This window comes from Equus przewalskii, chromosome 10 (assembly GCF_037783145.1).
Source record: "Equus przewalskii isolate Varuska chromosome 10, EquPr2, whole genome shotgun sequence".
In the NCBI taxonomy this organism is placed as follows: Eukaryota; Metazoa; Chordata; class Mammalia; order Perissodactyla; family Equidae; genus Equus; species Equus przewalskii.
This window is the reverse complement of record NC_091840.1, coordinates 36,710,461-36,728,726: the sequence shown is the minus strand read 5'-3', so window position 1 is coordinate 36,728,726 and position 18,266 is coordinate 36,710,461. Positions and strand designations below refer to the sequence as shown.

Below are 18,266 nucleotides of genomic sequence, written 5' to 3'. Positions count from 1 at the left end.
ACCACGTCTATACTTAACCATATTCTATATTGAATTCTTTCTTAAGAGTATTAGGGAGCCATTGAATAGTTTAAAGCAAGGAATGACACAATCAGATTTGTTTTTCAAAAAGATCATTCTGCCTGCTGCTTAGAGAGTGATTGGAGAGAGAAGAGAGCGAAGGTGAATATAAGGAGAATCAAGAAAGGCTGATGTAGTGAGAGCAGTGAGGTGAGGTGGTGGTAGCAGAGCAATGGAGACATGGATGGTTTTGAGAACCATTTAGGAAATTAAATCACTAAGACTTGCTGAATGATTGGATGTTGAAAATAAAGGAGAAGGCAGTATCAAATTGATTCCCTGTGGTGGCCACCCACATATAAAGTAGAGGAAGATTGGCACAGATGTTAGCTCAGGGCTAATCTTCTTCAAGCAAAAAAATGAGGAAGATTGACAACATATGTTAGCTCAGGGCTAGTCTTCCTCAGCAAAAAAATAAAAAGAAATTAAAAAAAGAAAAGATTGTCCTGCTATCGTGCTGAAGGTGTGTCTCGCATAACTGGTTATGATCATAGATAGGGAGTGTAGATTAAAGCAAATAATGTTACTTTTTTTTTCTTTTTTGTAATTGGTGAATGAAATTGATAGTAGCATGGTTTAGTTAGGTACTGCCTAAGAACGGCTTCTTCCATTTGGATCTCCGTATCTTTGTAAATGAATCCTCTTCAACTATGATATCCATTTAAACCAAGTAACAAAATAAACTGAATCTAGGTATCAGATCTTTGAATGGCTAAATCCAAAGTGTTAGTAGTATTATTTAGAAAAGATTCATTCACAAATAAGCCAGAACAAAAAGGACTTTTGTACTGTTAATAAATATTTTAAGTACCATATATTTCATTTTTGCCTAATTATTTAAAATTTTCTATTTCTATGTGTTTTATCGTGTATACAATACGTTAGTATGATAGCACATATATTTCATTTATAAATAAGCAATATTGGGAGTTTACAATCAGGATTTAAGTTGAAACCATTGTTTTGTAGAAGTCGTTTAAGCAAACAAAGCTATGTTATGTGAAGATTTGGGAAAACTTCCATAGTCATTCTGTATTCATCTCCACTAGGAAGAAAATGGAAATAAATTGAGCTTTTGTAGGTTTTCAATCCATGTTACTCAACTTTCACTAGGTTATGCTGCAGAAACAAAATCTCAGAATCTCAGTGACCTACAGAAACAGAGGTTTCTCTCTCATTTGTGATTCGTGTCCTTTATGGTGGGCTCTGACTCAGCTCTGTGTGCTCTCTCTTCTGAGACCCTTACCTGGGACATCCCAGACTCTTGGCATAGGGAAAAGAGATGGCCACACCCTGTGATGTCTTTTAAAGCTTTCAGAGGTAGCATTTATCAGTCACTTCTGAGCTCCAAAGTAATGTGGCCCAAACCAGCGTCAGTAGGGGAGTGTACCAGGAGGCATGCACACCACATAGGGATGCGTAATCCCTTAGCATAAGGGCAGCAAATAACTGGAAACAATCTACTGTTGCTTTCTTTCAAAGATTGGCACCTGAGCTAACATGTGTTGCCAATCGTTTCTTTTTTCCTTCTTCTCCCCTAAAGCCCCCCAGTACCTAGTTGTATATTTTAGTTGTAGGTCCTTCAGGTTCTCCTATGTGAGACGCCACTTCAGCACAGCTTGATGAGCAGTACTAGGTCCGCGCCCAGGCTCTGAACTGGCGAAACCCTGGGCCGCCGAAGCGGAGCTTGTGAACTTAACCAGTGAGCCATGGGGCTGGCCCCAACAATGTATTTTTAACTAAGATTTAGTAAACTTACTGCTGAATCTCAACAGCTGATACAATTTTTAAATTACTGATTCTCACACTAAACATTGTTTTATGACTTACATGATTATCTGGAAAACGTTTTTAGAGCTTGGAACAACCAAAAACAATAAGGATCTCTAAAATGAAGAACAATGAGAAAAAAGTAAACTATCAGATTTGATAGCCCTCAAATAATTTCCCTGAGTATCAGGAGCTTAGAATTAATGATTCTAAAATAAAGAAGCTGACATCTTTGCTTTAACCTTCAATCTTCTGGCAGACATTATACACCTTGGAAGCCGCTCACTGTTCTTACAGGAGAAATTCATTGAGATCTTATTTTTTCCCCAAACTCAATAGCCCCAACCAACTACAGACATGTGAGGAAAACCCATTATTCTTCAGTCATCTCTGAAATCCTTGAGGGGTACATTTTCAGATAAAAGTCAAAGATGAAAGTTAGTCTTGGTTGCCACAAAGCTCTTCACTCCCCGAAACTCATAAAAAGAAACCATCCACAAGATTTACAGTAAAATTTAAAATGATTATCCTGAGATATTTCAAACATATAAGTAAAAGTAGGATATATGATGAACAAGTGTGAGTCAATTGCAAGCTTTATCAAAACATTTTTAGTTAAACTTTTTATTTTGAGATAAATGTATATTCACGTGTATGTAAGAAATAATACAAAGAGATCCATTACCTGGTTTTCCCCGATGGTAACAATTTGCAGACCTGTAGTAAAATATCCCAAGCAGGATATTGCCGTTGCTACAGTGGGGATACAGAAGGTTCCTATCACCCCAAGGAGCCCCTTTGTTGCCGTTTTACAGCCATATTCATTTCCCTCCCACTGCACACCCTTCCCCCAACTCTTGGCTGTCACCAGTATGTCCCCCATTTCTATAATTTTGTGATTTCAAGAACGTTATCTAAATTGAATCACTAAGCTTTTGGGTTTGGGTTTTTGTTGTTCAGCATAATGCCCATGAGATTGATGCAAGTTGTTGGATATATCACTATTTTATTCGTTTTTGTTGCTGAGTAGTATTCCATGGTATGGATGTACTACAGTCTGTCTGCCATTCACCCACTGGGGGACATCTGGGCAGTTTGTAGTCTTTGGCTATAAAAAATAGAGGTTATTGTGTGCACATAAGGCTTCATTTCTCTGGTGTAAACACCCAGGAGTGCAATTGCTGGGTGGCATGGTGGTTGGATGTTCAGTTTTTAAAGGAACTTCCAATCTGTCTTCCAGAGTGCCTCTACCATTTTACATTCCCACCAGCAATATGTGAGTGATCTAGTTTCTCTGCATCCTCGCTAGCATTTGGTAGTGTCGTTTTTATTTTAGCTGTTCTGATAGGTATGTTGTGATAGCTCATTGTGATTTTAATTTCCCTAATGGCTAATGTCAAAAGAAAATACAGAGAGCTTTACTTGATATGAATAGTTTATTGAACAAGAAAAACCCTGTTGACCAACAGGGAGACTTCAAAGTGAAAGTGGTTAGAAGTTTGCTTTCAGCAGTTACAATTCAGTTTATAAAGCATGAATGAGTACGTTGTTTGCTATTGTGATTGGTTAGTAGAAACTTAACCTTCCTTTTCATTGCTTAAGGTTACTTGTTTGTAGCTGGTTAGCTAGGAAGCTGTAAGGTCATGCTGACATAAAGAAAGCTTAAGTTTTGTTTAGGGTCAGAGTTAGCATTTCAGTGAAGTCAGGACCAAATAAAATTTGGTTATCCGAGTGTTTGATCTGGGGGTATATATTCAAACAGTGGCCGCCGTCTTAGTATTTTTGAACACTAATGATGTTGAACATCTTTTCATGTGCTTGTTTGTCATCGTTACATTCTCTTCAGAGAAATGTCTTTTTGTGTCCTTTGTCCATTTTCTAATTGGAGTTTTTGGTATTATACTGTTGAATTTTGAGAATTTTTTATATATTTTACATACTAGTCCTTTGTTGGATATGTGGTTTGCAAATACCTTCTCTCAGTCTGTAGCTTGTTTTCTTAGTCCTTTCAGGCTGCTGTAACAAAATACCAAAGATAGGGTAGTTTATAAACAACAAACGTTTATTTTGCACAGTTCTCTTCGTTAGAGCACTAATCAAATTCATGAGGGCTCCACCCTCATGACTCATCTCCTCCCAAAGGCCCTACCTACTAATACCATCACCTTTAGGGGTTAGGATTTAAATGTATGAATTTTGAGGAGACATAAACATTCAGACCATAGCACTTCTCTTTTATCTTTTTAACAGGGTCCTTCTCAGAAAAAATTTTTATTTTTTATAAAATCCAATTTATCAATTTTTTCTTTGATGGAATATGCGTTGGTATAAGTCTGAGAGTTCTTTGCCTCACTCTAGCTCCTGAAGACTTTTCTCTTATATTTTTTCTAAAAATTTTATAGTTTTACCTTTTTACACTTAAGTTCGTGATCCATTTTGAGTTCATTTTTGTATAACGTGTAAGACTTTGGTTGAGGTTTATGTTGTTACCTATGGGTGTCAAGTTGCTCCAGCAGCATTTGTTGAAAAGGCTATCCTTCCTCCATTGAAGTGCTTTTGTATGTTTTTTGAAAATCAGGCATGTTTGCGTGGGTATTTTTCTGGGTTCTCTGATCTGTTTCATTGATTTGTGTGTCTACAGTCTTGATTATGGTAGCTATATTAGACTGATTCCTCCCATGTTATTCTTTTTTTCTCTAATTCTTTTATCATGGTAAAATACACATAGCGTAGAGTTTACTGTCAACCATTTTTAAGTGCGTAGTTCAGTGGTATTAAATACGTTCACATTGTTGTGCAGCCGTCACCACCATCTTTCCTCATAACTCTTTTCATCTTGTAAATCTGAAACTCTATACCCAGTGTACAGTATCTTCCCATTCTCCCTTCCCCCTAGCATCCACCGTTATACTTTCTGATTTTGACTATTCTAAGTACCTCACACAATTGGATCATACAGTATTTGTCTTTTTGTGACTGGTTTATTTCACTTAGCATAATGTGCTCAAGGCTTATCCATGTTGTAGCATATTGCAGAATTTCCTTCCTTTTTAAGACTAATATTCCATTGTATGTACATACCACATTTTGCTTACCTATTCATCAGTCAGTGGACACTTGGGTTGCTTCCGTGTTTTAGCTATTGTGAATAATGGTGCTATGAACATGAGTGTACAGATCTCTCTTTGAAACTGCTTTTAGTTCTTTTGGGTATATGTCCAGAAGTGGAATTGCAACGTCATATGGTAAATCTATTTTTAATTTTTTTGAGGAACCTCCATACTGTTTTCCACAGCAGGTGTACCATTTTACATTCCCACCAACAGTGCACAAGAGTTCCAGTTTCTCTACATCCTAGCCAACACTTGTTGTTTTCTGCTTTTTTTTGGTAGTAGCCTTCCTGATGGCTGTGAGATGGTATCTCAGTGTAGTTTCCAATTGCCATTTCCTTAATGACCAGTAATGTTGAGTATCTTTTCATGTGCTTGTTAGCCATTCATATATCTTCTTTGGAGAAATGTCTATTCAAGTCCATTGCTCCTTTTATTTTTTTTTTTTACTTATTTTATTGAGGTCATAATAGTTTTGTGAAATTTCCGTTGTACATTATTTGTCAGTCAACATATCTATGTGCGCTTTTACCTTTTATGTCCACCCCCTCACCCCTTCCCCTCTGGTAACCACTACTCTGTTCTCTGTCCATGTTTTTGTTTATTTTCCACATGTGAGTGAAACCACGTGGTGTTTGTCTTTCTGTCTGGCCTATTTTGCTTAACATAATACCCTCAAGCTCCATCCATGTTATTGCAAATGGGACGATTTTGTCCCTTTTTTACGGCTGAGTAGTATTCCATTGTACATATATATACCATGTCTTCTTTATCCATCCATCAGTTGTTGGGTACATGAGGTGCTTCCACTTCTTGGCTATTGTGAATAATGCTGCAGTGAACAGGGATGCGTAAATCATTTGAATTGTTTATTTCAAGTTCTTTGGATAAATACCTGGTAGTGGGATACCTGGGTTGTATGGAATTTCTATTTTTAATATTTTGAGAAATCTCCATACTGTTTTCCATAGTGGCCACACCAGTTTGCGTTCCCACCAGCAGTGTATGAGAGTTCCCTCTTCTCCACATCTTCTCCAATGTATGTTGTTTTTTTCTCTTGGTAATTATAGCCATTCTAACAGAAGTAAGGTGATATTGCATTTGCATTTTGATTTGCATTTCCCTAATGATTAGTGATGTTGAACATTTTTTCGTGTGCCTGTTGGCCATCTGTATATCTTCTTTGGAAAAATGTCTGTTCGTAGCCTCTGCCCATTTTTTGATCAGGTTGATTTTTTGTTGTTGTTGTGGAGTTGTATGAGTTCTTTATCTATTTTGGAGCTTAATCCCTTGTCAGATATATGATTTGCAAATATTTTTTCCAAGTTGATGAGTTGTCTTTTTGTTTTGTTCCTGGTTTCCTTTGCCTTGCAGAAGCTCTTTAGTCTGATGTAGTCCCATTTGTTTATTTTTTCTTTTGTTTCTCTTGCCCAAGTAGACATGATATTCGAAAAGATCCTTCCAAGACCAATGTCAGAGAGTGTACTGCCTATATTTTCTTCTATGAGTTTTATGGTTTGGGGTCTTACCTTCAAGCCTTTAATCCATTTTGAGTTAATTCTTGTGTATGGTGAAAGATAATGGTCTACTTTCATTCTTTTGCATGTGGCTGCCCAGTTTTCCCAATCCTATTTATTGAAGAAATTTTCCTTTCTCCATTGTATGTTCTTAGCTCTGTTGTTGAAGATTAGCTGTCCATAGGTGTGTGGTTTTATTTCTGGGCTTTCAGTTCTGTTCTATTGATCTTAGTGTCTTTTTGTGCCAGTACATGCTATTTTGATTACTATAGCTTTGTGGTAGATTTTGAAGTCAGGGATTGTGATGCCTCCAGCTTTGTTCTTTTTTCTCAGGGTTGCTTTAGCTATTCAGGGTCTTTTGTTGCCCAGTATGAATTTTAGGATTCTTTGTTCTACTTCTGTGCAGAATGTCCTTGGGATTCTGATTAGGATTGCATTGAATCTGTAGATTGCTTTAGGTAGTATGAACATTTTAACTGTTTATTCTTCCAATCCATGTACATGTAATATCATTCTTTTTCTTTATGTCATCATCGATTTCTTTCAATAATGTCTTATAGTTTTCATTGTATAGGTCTTTCACTTCCTTGGTTAAATTTATTCCTAGATATTTTATTCTTTTTGTTGCAATTATAAATGAGATTGTATTCTTGAGTTCTTTCTGTTGGTTTGTTATTAGAGTATAGAAATGCAATTGATTTTTGTAAGTTGATATTGTACCCTGCAACTTTGCTCTAGTTGTTGATTATTTCTAATAGTTTTCTGATGGATTCTTTAGGATTTTCTATATATAAAATCATGTCATCTGCAAACAGCGAGAGTTTCACTTCTTTCTTGCCAATTTGGATTCCTTTTATTTCTTTTTCTTGCCTAATTGCTCTGGCCACAACCTCCAGTATTATGTTGAATAAGAGTGGCAAGAGTGGCACCTTTGTCTTGTTCCTGTTCTCAAAGGGATGGCTTTCAGTTTTTTCCTGTTGAGAATGATGTTGGCTGTGGGTTTGTTGTATGTGGCCTTTATTATGCTGAGGTGCTTTCCTTCTATACCCATTTTATTCAGAGTTTTTATCATAAATGGATGTTAGATCTTGTCAGATGCTTTCTTTGCATCTATTGAGATGATCATGTGTTTTTTATTACTCATTTTATGATTGATTTGAGGATGTTGAACCATCCCTGCGTCCCTGGTATAAATCCCACTTGATCATGCTCTATGATCCTTTTAATGTATTGCTGTATTCGGTTTGCCAGTATTTTGTTGAGGATTTTTGCATCTATGTTCATCAGTAATTTTGGCTTGTAAATTTTCCTTCTTTGTGTTGTCCTTGTCTGGCTTTGGGATCAGGGTGATGTTGGCCTCATAGAATGTGTTAGGAAGTCTTCCATCTTCTTCAATTTTGGGGGGATGGTTTGAGAAGGATAGGTATTAAATCTTCTTTGAATGTTTGGTAGAATTCTCCAGAGAAGCTATCTGGTCCTGGACTTTTATTTCTTGGGAGGTTTTTGATTACTGTTTCAATCTCTTTACTTGTGATTGGTCTATTCGTATTCTCTATTTCTTCTTGATTCAGTTTTGGGAGGTTGTATGAGTCTAAGAATTTATCCATTTCTTCTAGATTGTCCAACTTGTTGGCATGTAGTTTTTCAAAGTATTCTCTTATAATTCTTTGTATTTCTGTGGTATCCATTGTAATTTCTCCTCTTTCATTGTTTGAGCCTTCCCTCTTTTTTTCTTAGTGAATCTGGCTAAGGGTTTATCAATTTTGTTTTTCTTGTCAAAAGAACCAGCTCTTAGTTCGTTGATCCTTTCTATTGTTTTTTGTTTTTAATTTTATTTATTCTCTAATTTTTATTATTTCCCTCCTTCTGCTGAGTTTGGGATTTATTTGTTCTTTTTATAGTTCTATTAGGTGTAGTTCAAGATTACTTATTTAGGATTTTTCTTGTTTGTTAAGATGAGCCTGTATTGCTATGAATTTCCCTCTTAGGAGCACTTTTGCTGCATTCCAGATGAGTTGGTGTGGTGTGTTTTCATTTTGATTTGTCTCCAGATATTTTTTGACTTCTTCTTTAATTTCTTCATTGATCCGTTGGTTGTTAGTAACGTGTTGTTTAGTCTCCATGTATTTGTCACTTTCCCTGCTTTTTTTTCTTATAGATGATTTCTAGTTTCATAGCATTATCGTCAGAAAAGATGTTTGATATGATTTCAGTCTTCTTAAATTTATTGAGGCTTGCCTTGTTTCCCAACAAGTGGTCGATCTTTGAGAATGTTCCATGTGCACCTGAGAAGAATATGTATTTTGCTTTTTTTGGATGGAGTGTTCTATATATATGTATTAAGTCCATCTGGTCTAGTTTTCTGTTTAATTCCAAATTTCCTCATTGACTTTCTGACTGGATGATCTAGCCATTGATGTAAGTGGGGTGTTGAGGTCCCCTACTATTATTGTGTTGCTGTTAATTTCTCCTTTTAGGTCCATTAATAGTTGCTTTATGTACTTTGGTGCTCCTGTGTTAGGTGCATATGTTTAAAAGCGTTATGTCCTCTTGGTGGAGTGTTCCTATTATTATTATATCCTGCCCCTCTTTGTCTCTCATTGCCTTTTTTATCTTGAGGTCTACTTTGTCTGATATAAGTATGGCAACACCTGCTTTCTTTTATTTGCCATTAACTTGGAATATCTTCTTCCATCCCTTCACTCTCAGCCTATGTTTGTCTTTAGAGCTGAGATGTGTGTCCTGAAAGCAGCATATTGTTGGTCTTGTTTTTTAGTTCATCCAGCCACTCTGTGTCTTTTAATTGGAGAATTCAGTCCATTTACATTTAAAGTGAAATTGAATGCATTTACATTTAAAGTGATTACTGATGTATGAGGACTCAATACTGCTGTTTTATCACTTGTTTTATGGTTATTCTGTACTGCCCTTGTTTCTCATCCTGTGTATTTCCAACTGCCAATTCAGTTTGAACGTTCTCTATGATGGTTTTCTCAGTTTTATCTTTATTTATCATTTGTGTCTTTGTTTTCATTTTTTGTTTAGTGATTACTGTGAGGTTTGTATAAAAGATCTCATAGATGAGATAGTCTGTTTTCTGATAGCCTCTTATTTCCTTAATCTAAGCAGGTTCCATCCCTTTCCTCTTCCCTATCTAAGTTATTGTTGTCACAACTTACTCCATTTTGTGTTGTGAGTTTGTGATTAAGATGAAGTGATTATAGTTATTTTTTATGCTCTCCTTCCCTTTATTTTTAATGTTTTAATTGTTTGCTAACCTGTTCTGATAGCTGCAATTTTCTGATTTTGTCTATCTGTTTATTTCCTTGCTCAAGACTTTGTAAACACTTTTCTTTTTTTCAAACATGAGGGCCTTCTTGATCGTTTCTTGTTGGGGTGTCTTGTGATGATGAACTCCCTCAGCTTTTGTTTATCTGAAAAAGTTTTTATTTCTCCATAATATCAGGATACTGTCACTGGATAGAGTATTCTTGGCTGAAAGTTTTTGTCTTTCAGAATTTTGAATATATCATCCCACTCTCTCCTAGCTTGTAAGTTTTCTGCTGAGAAATCCACTGAAAGCCTAATAGGGCTTCTTTTGTAGGTTATATTCTTCTGCCTTGCTGCCCTTAATTTTTTTTCTTTGTCATTGACTTTTTCCAGTTTTACTAAAATATGCCTTGAAGAAGGTCTTTTTACATTGATGTAATTAGGTGTTATATTAGCTTCATTTACATGTAATTCTAGTTCCTTCCCCAGATTTGGGAAGTTCTCAGCTATTATTTCTTTGAACAAGCTCTCTGCTCCTTTCCTCCACTCTTCTCCCTTTGGAATACCTATAATCCTGATGTTGCATTTCCTAATTGAGTCAGATGTTTCTCGGAGAATTTCTTCATTTCTTTTTAGTTAGTTCTCTCTCCTTCTCCATCTGAAGTATTTCTATATTTCTGTCCTCTAAATTACTTATTCTGTCCTCCATAATATCAGCTCTGTTATTTAAAGATTCCAGATTTTTCTTTATCTCATCCATTGTGTTTTTCATCTCCAACATTTCTGATTTTTTTCTGATAGTTTCAGTCTCTTTTGTGAAGAAGTCCCTCTGTTCATTAATTTTATTCCTGAGTTCGTTGAACCATCTTTCTGAATTTTCTTGTAACTCATTGAGTTTCTTCATGACAACTATTTTGAATTCTCTGTCATTTAGATTGTAAATTTCTGTGACTTCAGGATTGATGTCTGGGTACTTGTCATTTTCCTTCTGATCTGGATTGTTAATATACCTCTTCATGCTATTTGATGGGATTGACTTGTGCCATTGCATAGTGGTAGTATCTTATCACAGATTCCACCTGCCACCACTGGGGAGGTGGGCAGGAGCTGTGTATTCTGAGCCCACCATGATCCCTGGCAGCTATGCCTGTCCTTTGGAAGCTGTGCCAACTGGGGCCCATCTGCATTTGCCCACTGGCCACCATTGCTTTATACACGTATGTGCAGGTGCTTTGTTAGGAGTCCCTTGCTCTGGTCTTCTGGCCAAGCTGGTGTGTCAGAGAGGGGTGAGGGGTGCTTTCTTTCACTTGCATGATCCCGCATGCTCCCGGTCTGCACTTGCTGTCTGCTTGGCTTGGTGAAGATACCCCTGCAATTGCTTAGCCTCCTTGGTGTGGAACCTTCCCATGGGCTAGGAGGCAACTCTGAGAGCAAAGGCATTCCTGCAGGGGGCTGCCCTTTCCCCCCCTCTTCTTAGAGTTGCACATTGGCCAATACACGGTTCCATACCCTAGATTGCTGCAGTTCAGCAAGGGAGAGGAGATCCCCTTACCTCCTTCCACTGCCTCCCGGGGGGTCCAGCACCTCCACCTTCAGACGTACGGCTGTGTGGATCTCTCAGACATCTACTGGGTTGTTTAAATGTCCTTTTCATTGTATCTTAGGGGGAGAGACTAAGGGAAGAGCTCATTTTGCCATGATACTGATGTCACTCCACCTCTGCTCATTTTTGCATCAGGTTTGTTGTTGTTGTTGAGTTTTAGGAGCTCTCTCTATATTTTGGATGTTAATCCCTTATCAGATATATGATTTGCAAATATTTTCTCCCATATTGTGGGTTGCCTTTTTTCTCTGTGGATAGTGTCTCTTGATGTACAATTTTTAAAAAATTTTCATGAAGTCCAGCTTGTCTCTTTTTTCTTTTGTTGCCTGTGCATTTGGTGTCATATCCAAGAATTCATTGCCAAGTCCAGTGTCGTGAAGTTTCTGTCCTTCTGTTTTCTTCTAAGAGTTTTATCATTTTAGGGCTTACATTTAGGTCCTTGATCCATTTTTCATTAATTTTTGTATGTGGTGTTGGGTAAGGGTCCAACTTCATTTGTTTGCATGTAGAGATCCAGTTTTCCCAGCACCATTTCTTGAAGACTGTCCTTTCCCCCATTAAATGATGTTGGCACCCTTGTCAAAAATCATTTACCATATATGTGAGGGTTTATTTCTGGGCTTTCTATTCCATTGGTCTATGTGTCTGTCTTAATGCCAGAACCACACTATTTTGATTATTGTAGCTTTCTAGTAGGTTTTGAAATCAGGAAATTGAGTCCTGCAGTCTGGTTCTTCTTTTTCAAGATTGTTTTGACTATTTGGGGTCCCTTGAGATTCTGTATGATTTTAGGATGAGTTTTTCTGTTTCTGCAAAATACATCATTGGAATTTGGATAGAGATTGCATTGCATCTGTAGATCACTTTGGGAAATGTTGACATTTTAACAATATTAAATTTTCCAATCCATGAAGGTGGATTGTATTTCCATTTATTTATGTCTTATTTAATTTCTTTCAGCAATGTTTTGTGGTTTTCGTTGTACCGTTTTAACTCCTTGATTTAATTAATTCCTAAGTGTTTTATTCTTTTTGGTGCTATCGTAAATGGAATTGTTTTTGTAATTTCTTTTTCAGATTGTTCATTGTTAGTGTATACAAATACACCTAATTTTGTGTGTTGACGTTGTATCCTGCTACCTTGCAGAATTCATTTGTTTGTTCTAACAGCTTTTTTGTGGAGTCTTTATGATTTCCTACATGTAAGATTATATCATCTGCAAACAGATAATTTTACTTCTTCCTTTCCAGTTTGGATGCTTTCTGTTCTTTTTTCTTTTTTTCCTAATTGCTCTGGCTAGAACTTCCACTACTGTGTTGAATAGAAGTGGTGAAAGTGGCCATCCTTATTTAGTTCCTGATCTTAGAGGGAAAGTTTTCAGTCTTTCTCCATTGAGTATGATGTTTACTGTGGGTTTTTCATATATGACCTTTATTGTGTAGAGCTAATGTTTTTCTGTTCCTAGTTTGTTGAGTGTTTTTGGTTATGAAAGGGTGTAGTTTTTTTCAAATGCTTTTTCTGCATAAATTGAGATGATCATGTGGTTTTTGTCCCTTCATTCTGTTAATGTGGTGTATTACAGTGATCAGTTTTCGTTGATTGAATCATCCCTGCATTCCAGAGGTAAATCTCAGTCAGTCATGGGGTATAATCTTTTTAATATGCTGCTGAATTCTGTTTGCTGGTATTTTGTTGAGGATTTTTGTACCAATATTCATAAGACATATTGGTTTGTAGTGTTCCTTTCTGGCTTTGGTATCAGGGTTACGCTGGCCTTATAGAATGAGTTAGGAAATTTTCCTCCTCTTCAATTTTTGGAAAAGTTTGAGAAGAATTGGTATTAGTTCTTTTTTAAATGTTTAGTCAAATTCACCAGCAAAGCCATCATATCCAGGGCTTTTCATTTTTGGAGATTTTGGTTACTGGTTCAGTCTTGATAGCTATATAAGACTGATTCCTCCCATGTTATTCTTCTTTTCAAAATTATCTTAAGTATTCTAGTTTCTCTGCCTTTTCATATAGATTTTAGAATGACGTTGTCTGTATCCACAAAAACTCTTGCTGGAGTTTTGATAGGGATTATGTTAAACCTTTATATCAATTTGGGGGAAATTGACATTTTTAATATGTAGATTCTTCTGATATGTGAGCATGGTATGTCTCTCCATTTGTTTAGGTCTTTAATTTCTTTATTTAGCGTTGTATAATTTTCAGTATACAAGTCCTGTAAATGTTTTGTTAGATTTACATCTAAGCGTTTCATTCTTTTGAGTAATTGTAAATAGCATTCTGGGTTTTTTTTTGTGAGGAAGATTGTCCCTGAGCTAACATCTGTGCCAATCTTCCTCTATTTTGTATGTCCTTGTTCTTCTTTTAAAGATTTTATTTTTCCTTTTTCTCCCAAATCCCCCCAGTACATAGTTGTGTATTTTTAGTTATGGGTCCTTCTAGTGGTGGCATGTGGGTTGCCGCCTCAGCATGGCTTGATGAATGGTGCCATGTCCACGCCCAGGATTTGAACCAGCGAAACCCTGGGCCGCTGAAGCAGAGCACATGAACTTGGGCACGGGGCCGGCCCCTCTTGTTCTTCTTTTAAATAATTATAGCTATTCATGGTCCTTTCCCGTTCAGTATAAATTTTAAGATCAGCTTATCAAATTCCATATAAAACCTGTTGGGATTTTGATTGAAATTGACATTTTTACTCTTTTATAAATCTTACTGTCATATTATACCTCTCCACTTAGGAAAGCCTTCATATCTTGAACTTGGGGGGAGCCTCTTTATTTTTAGTGTTTTTAGTAGTTTATTGGATGTATCTCAGATTTCTGAATTATTTCTTTTGCTGTGTCATTCACTCAGTGTATAACTGAGGATTAGTATCTCTTAACCTTTTGGTTTATCTAGATTTCAAAAGAATGTATAAACTTAGACTGTATGAATATATAAACTTACTTTTCCGGAGTAGGAGAAACACAAAATACCATTTAACAAGTTTGAATCTTCTTGACGAGCAGAACTTTATAAGTAGGAAGGCAATGCATGTAATAATACCTTTACTTCTTTCATTATTCATTATTTTTGTGGAATATCTTATTTTCTCTTTTAGCCTATATGATCTGAGTGTTTTCTTTTGTGTTCCTTGGGTAAAATAAGTCAAAATTTAAAAAGAAATAATAATGTCTCACCGCAAAAAAGAAATAGTAGTAAGGTAACATGATGGAGGTGTTAGCTAATGCTATGGTGTAATCATTTTGTCATATATACATGTATCAAATCAACATGTTGCACACCTTAAATTCACACGATATTATACTTCAGTTATATCTCAATAAAGCTAGAAAAAATAGAGAATTGATTAAATAAATTATAGATGGGGAAAAAAAAGAAATATAATCCTAGAAATGTGGTAATGATTTTCAGCAGCAAGAGAACCACACTGTAATTAAAAATAAGTATACCTGGCTACCCCCACCCAAGACTTAGAATAGAGAATGTTAGTAAGTAAGCAATATTACTTGTAACTCCAGTTGTAAAGTGCTAGAAACCGTTCGTAAGCCTTCCTAGCTGCTGCTATTCATTGAGCAGGTCTGTCTCTGAGCATATGAATAGACACACAAAAACACATTGAAAATTTTTTTTGAATCTGAATTTTGTGATGGTTGTTGGTAATTGGAGAGGCAGCATAGCATAACGGTGGAGAACATGGATTTTGGAACCAGAAGCTGCCTGGTTCTAATCTTGGCTCTGTGACTTACTAGCAATGAGTAAGGTACTTAACTATTTTCTGCTTCAATTTCCTCATCTGCAAAATGAGAATAATAGTAGCAATTACTTGCATAGGTTTGTTATAAGGATTAAATTAATTAATATATGTAAAGCATTTAGAAAAGTCCCTGGAACATATTAGGGGCTTCCTAAGTGTGTGTTATTATCAAGGTATTCTTGTTGGTCATTGTCAGAAATATCTCTGATTCTGATGCTCTTACATATATTGAGAATAATATATGAAAATACCTAATACTATAGCTGTCATATGGCAGGAACACAATAAAATGATACCTATATTGTAACTATTAATTGTTTATTTTTCTTATCTAGTTGGCTTAATTCTGTATTTGCTTGAGGAGTCTTACTTGGTTCCAGAAAAAAAATGGGATCATCATTGTTTTTGAGAGTATCTATTTTGTCATCAATATTATTTCTAACAATTATAATAACTACTGTTTATTTACTCATATGTGCCAGACATTGTTCTAGATGCTATATACATATTGTATTATTTCTAGACCTTAAAACAATTCTTCACTGTTTCAGTGAGGCTCAGTTTTTTTGAAGATTCAGAACGAGGAAGTATTTTTGGTAGTTTCTAAAAGGAATACTTTTATTTGAGGGAAACATGATTTCTCTACCAAACATTGTTGAATTAAAATTAAGAGTTTAGGGGCTGGCCCCGTGGCCAAGTGGTTAAGTTCGTGCACTCTGCTTTGGCAGCCCAGGGTTTTGCCAGTTTCAATCCTCGGCGCGGACGTGCAACCGCTCATCAATCCATACTGAGGCGGCATCCCACATGCCACAACTAGAAGGACCCGCAACTAAAAATACACAACTATGTACCAGGGGGCTTTGGGAGAAAAAGAAAAAATAAAATCTTTAAAAAAAATTAAGAGTTTAGTCTTGTTGAAAAACTTTATTAAAGGGGCTGGCCTGGTGATGTGGTGGTTAAGTTTGTGTGCTCCACTTCCGCAGCCTGGGGTTAGTGAGTTCAGATCCCAGGTGTGGACCTACACACCATTCATCAAGCCGTGCTGTGGTGGTGTCCCACATACAAAATGGAGGAATATTGGCACAGATGTTAGCTCAGGGTCAATCTTCCTCACCAAAAAAAAAACCTTTATTAAAAATGAATTGATGGAAATCTGAATATGTTAAATCCAGTAGTTTTAATACAAGCTTCACCTTAAAGTAATTTACGTTAATCAATTTCATGTAAGTTGAGGAGTTAAGCTTTATTACAAACAGATACTTCATCTACTATAACTGGAAGTAGCCATCCTGTAATAGTGGACTGGGCAATTTGGACAACTAAAGTAGCTGATGAAGTTTTTTTTTGAAGTCTGTGTGATATAATATGTTCAAGAGCCAAAGTATAAGATCTTTTCTCCAAGGAACTTTTTCCCTTTCTGCACTTAAATATCTTAATATAGCTGTGCCAGAAAAGAGAGAAAGAGAAGTCATAGAAAGATACACATGCAGACTCAGACAAAGGGTGAGGCTGTACATTTTTTTTTTTTTTAGAGGTAAGAGTAGAAGAAAAGTAATCTCATTTTCTTTTGTATCTCTTTTGTATTTGAGAAGACTATTTAATCAATTATAGGGGATATTCCCCCACAAACATATGTACTTAAAAGCATCAAAGAGTTTACAAGGTGCTGAAGATTGCTGGGCCAAGATCTGGGAGAAAATAAGAACCCAGAGAAGAAAGCCAAGTCACTCAGAGCTGCTTTTTTCCTGAGAGGATTTGCCAATATTAGAGGAGTAGGTGTGAAACGGTCACTTTGGGGATGGAGGAAAGGGTATAGAATTCAAAGCTAGCTGCTTTCCAGGGGTTTCCATTTTGAGCTGAACCTCCAAAGGTCTATACCCTCAGAGTGGCAATACAGTGGAAGTAAACCTGTTCTCACATGGACTTGAGGCTGATTTCTCATCATTTGATGGTACAGGGAAACGTAAGTCTTGCATTTGGATTAAAGTGTTCCAAATTTGAAGTGTCCCTAGGCACCTGGCAAAAGTTTTGTTAGGCATCTAACAAAATCCTCTTTGGAGAATATACCATCCCTTTAGCATCAAAATATTCCTGCAAATAACTTTTCAAACGCAGTGTTCAGTGCACAAAAACAGCATGAATGAGACACATAGAGAACAGAAACAAAAACCTCAAAAACGCAAGTTATGGAAATTAGCAGACAAGACTATGGAGCAACTATATTTTCTATGATCTAAGAAAGACAAGTTGAAGTGGAAAATTTTGGCAGGGAACTTGAAATTATAAAAAGTGACAGCAGATCTGAGGAAAAGATAGAAATTTCGGAATTGAAAAATATGTTAAACAAAAGAAGAACTCTGTGGATGAGTTTAAGAGCAGATTAGAAATGGCTTAAGAAAGAATTAGTGAGCTGAAGATAGGTCAGGAGAAACTATGTAGAGTATAGTATGACAAGGTGAAAAGATAGAAAATATATGAGAGATTTTGAAGATACAATGAGAAGGTCTAACATTTATTTAGTTGGAATCCTTGAAGGAAAGGAGGAAGAGAGTAAATCAGAAGAGATAATGGCTGAGAAGTTTCCAGAACTATTGGAAGACATTGTTCTACAGATTCGGGAAGCCTAATAAATCTACACACGGTTATATTAGTTATCTATTGCTGCATAACAAATTACCCTAAAACTTAGAGGGTTCAAACAGCAATAAACAGCTCACCACTCCTGTGAGTCAGGACTGGACGTAGCTTCAGCTAGGTGGCTCTGGCTTGGAATCTCTCATGAGGTGTCAGTCAAGATGACGGCCCAGCTGCATCTGAAGGCTTTGCTGGGGTTCGAAGAACTGCTTCCAACGTGTCCCACCCACGTGGCTGGCAATTCAGTGCTGGCTGTTGGCAGGAGGCCTCAGTTCCTAGATGGTCCTCTAGTTCCACGTGGACCTCTCCCGAGCAGGTGACTCAGGAGAGGAAGGTGGAGGCTGCAGTGTCTTTTATGACCTAGCCACGCTCGATCATTTCCCTCAATGTTGGGACTATGACAGAAGAGTGTGAATAACAGGCAGTGAGAATAAGTATCCATCCAAACACATAGAGAAACTGCAGAAACCAAAGACAAAGAGAAAAAAGCTCAGAAGCAGCCAGAGGAAAAAAGTGGAAGCCAGAAGACATTGGAA

General features: G+C 36.6%; 1 protein-coding gene across 30 annotated transcripts in view; it reads left to right on the top strand.

The window, feature by feature from the left end:
- SYNRG (synergin gamma) overlaps nucleotides 1–18,266 on the top strand; it is an 84,478-nt gene that overhangs the window by 10,608 nt on the left and 55,604 nt on the right. The gene's annotated exons all lie outside the window — the stretch shown is intronic.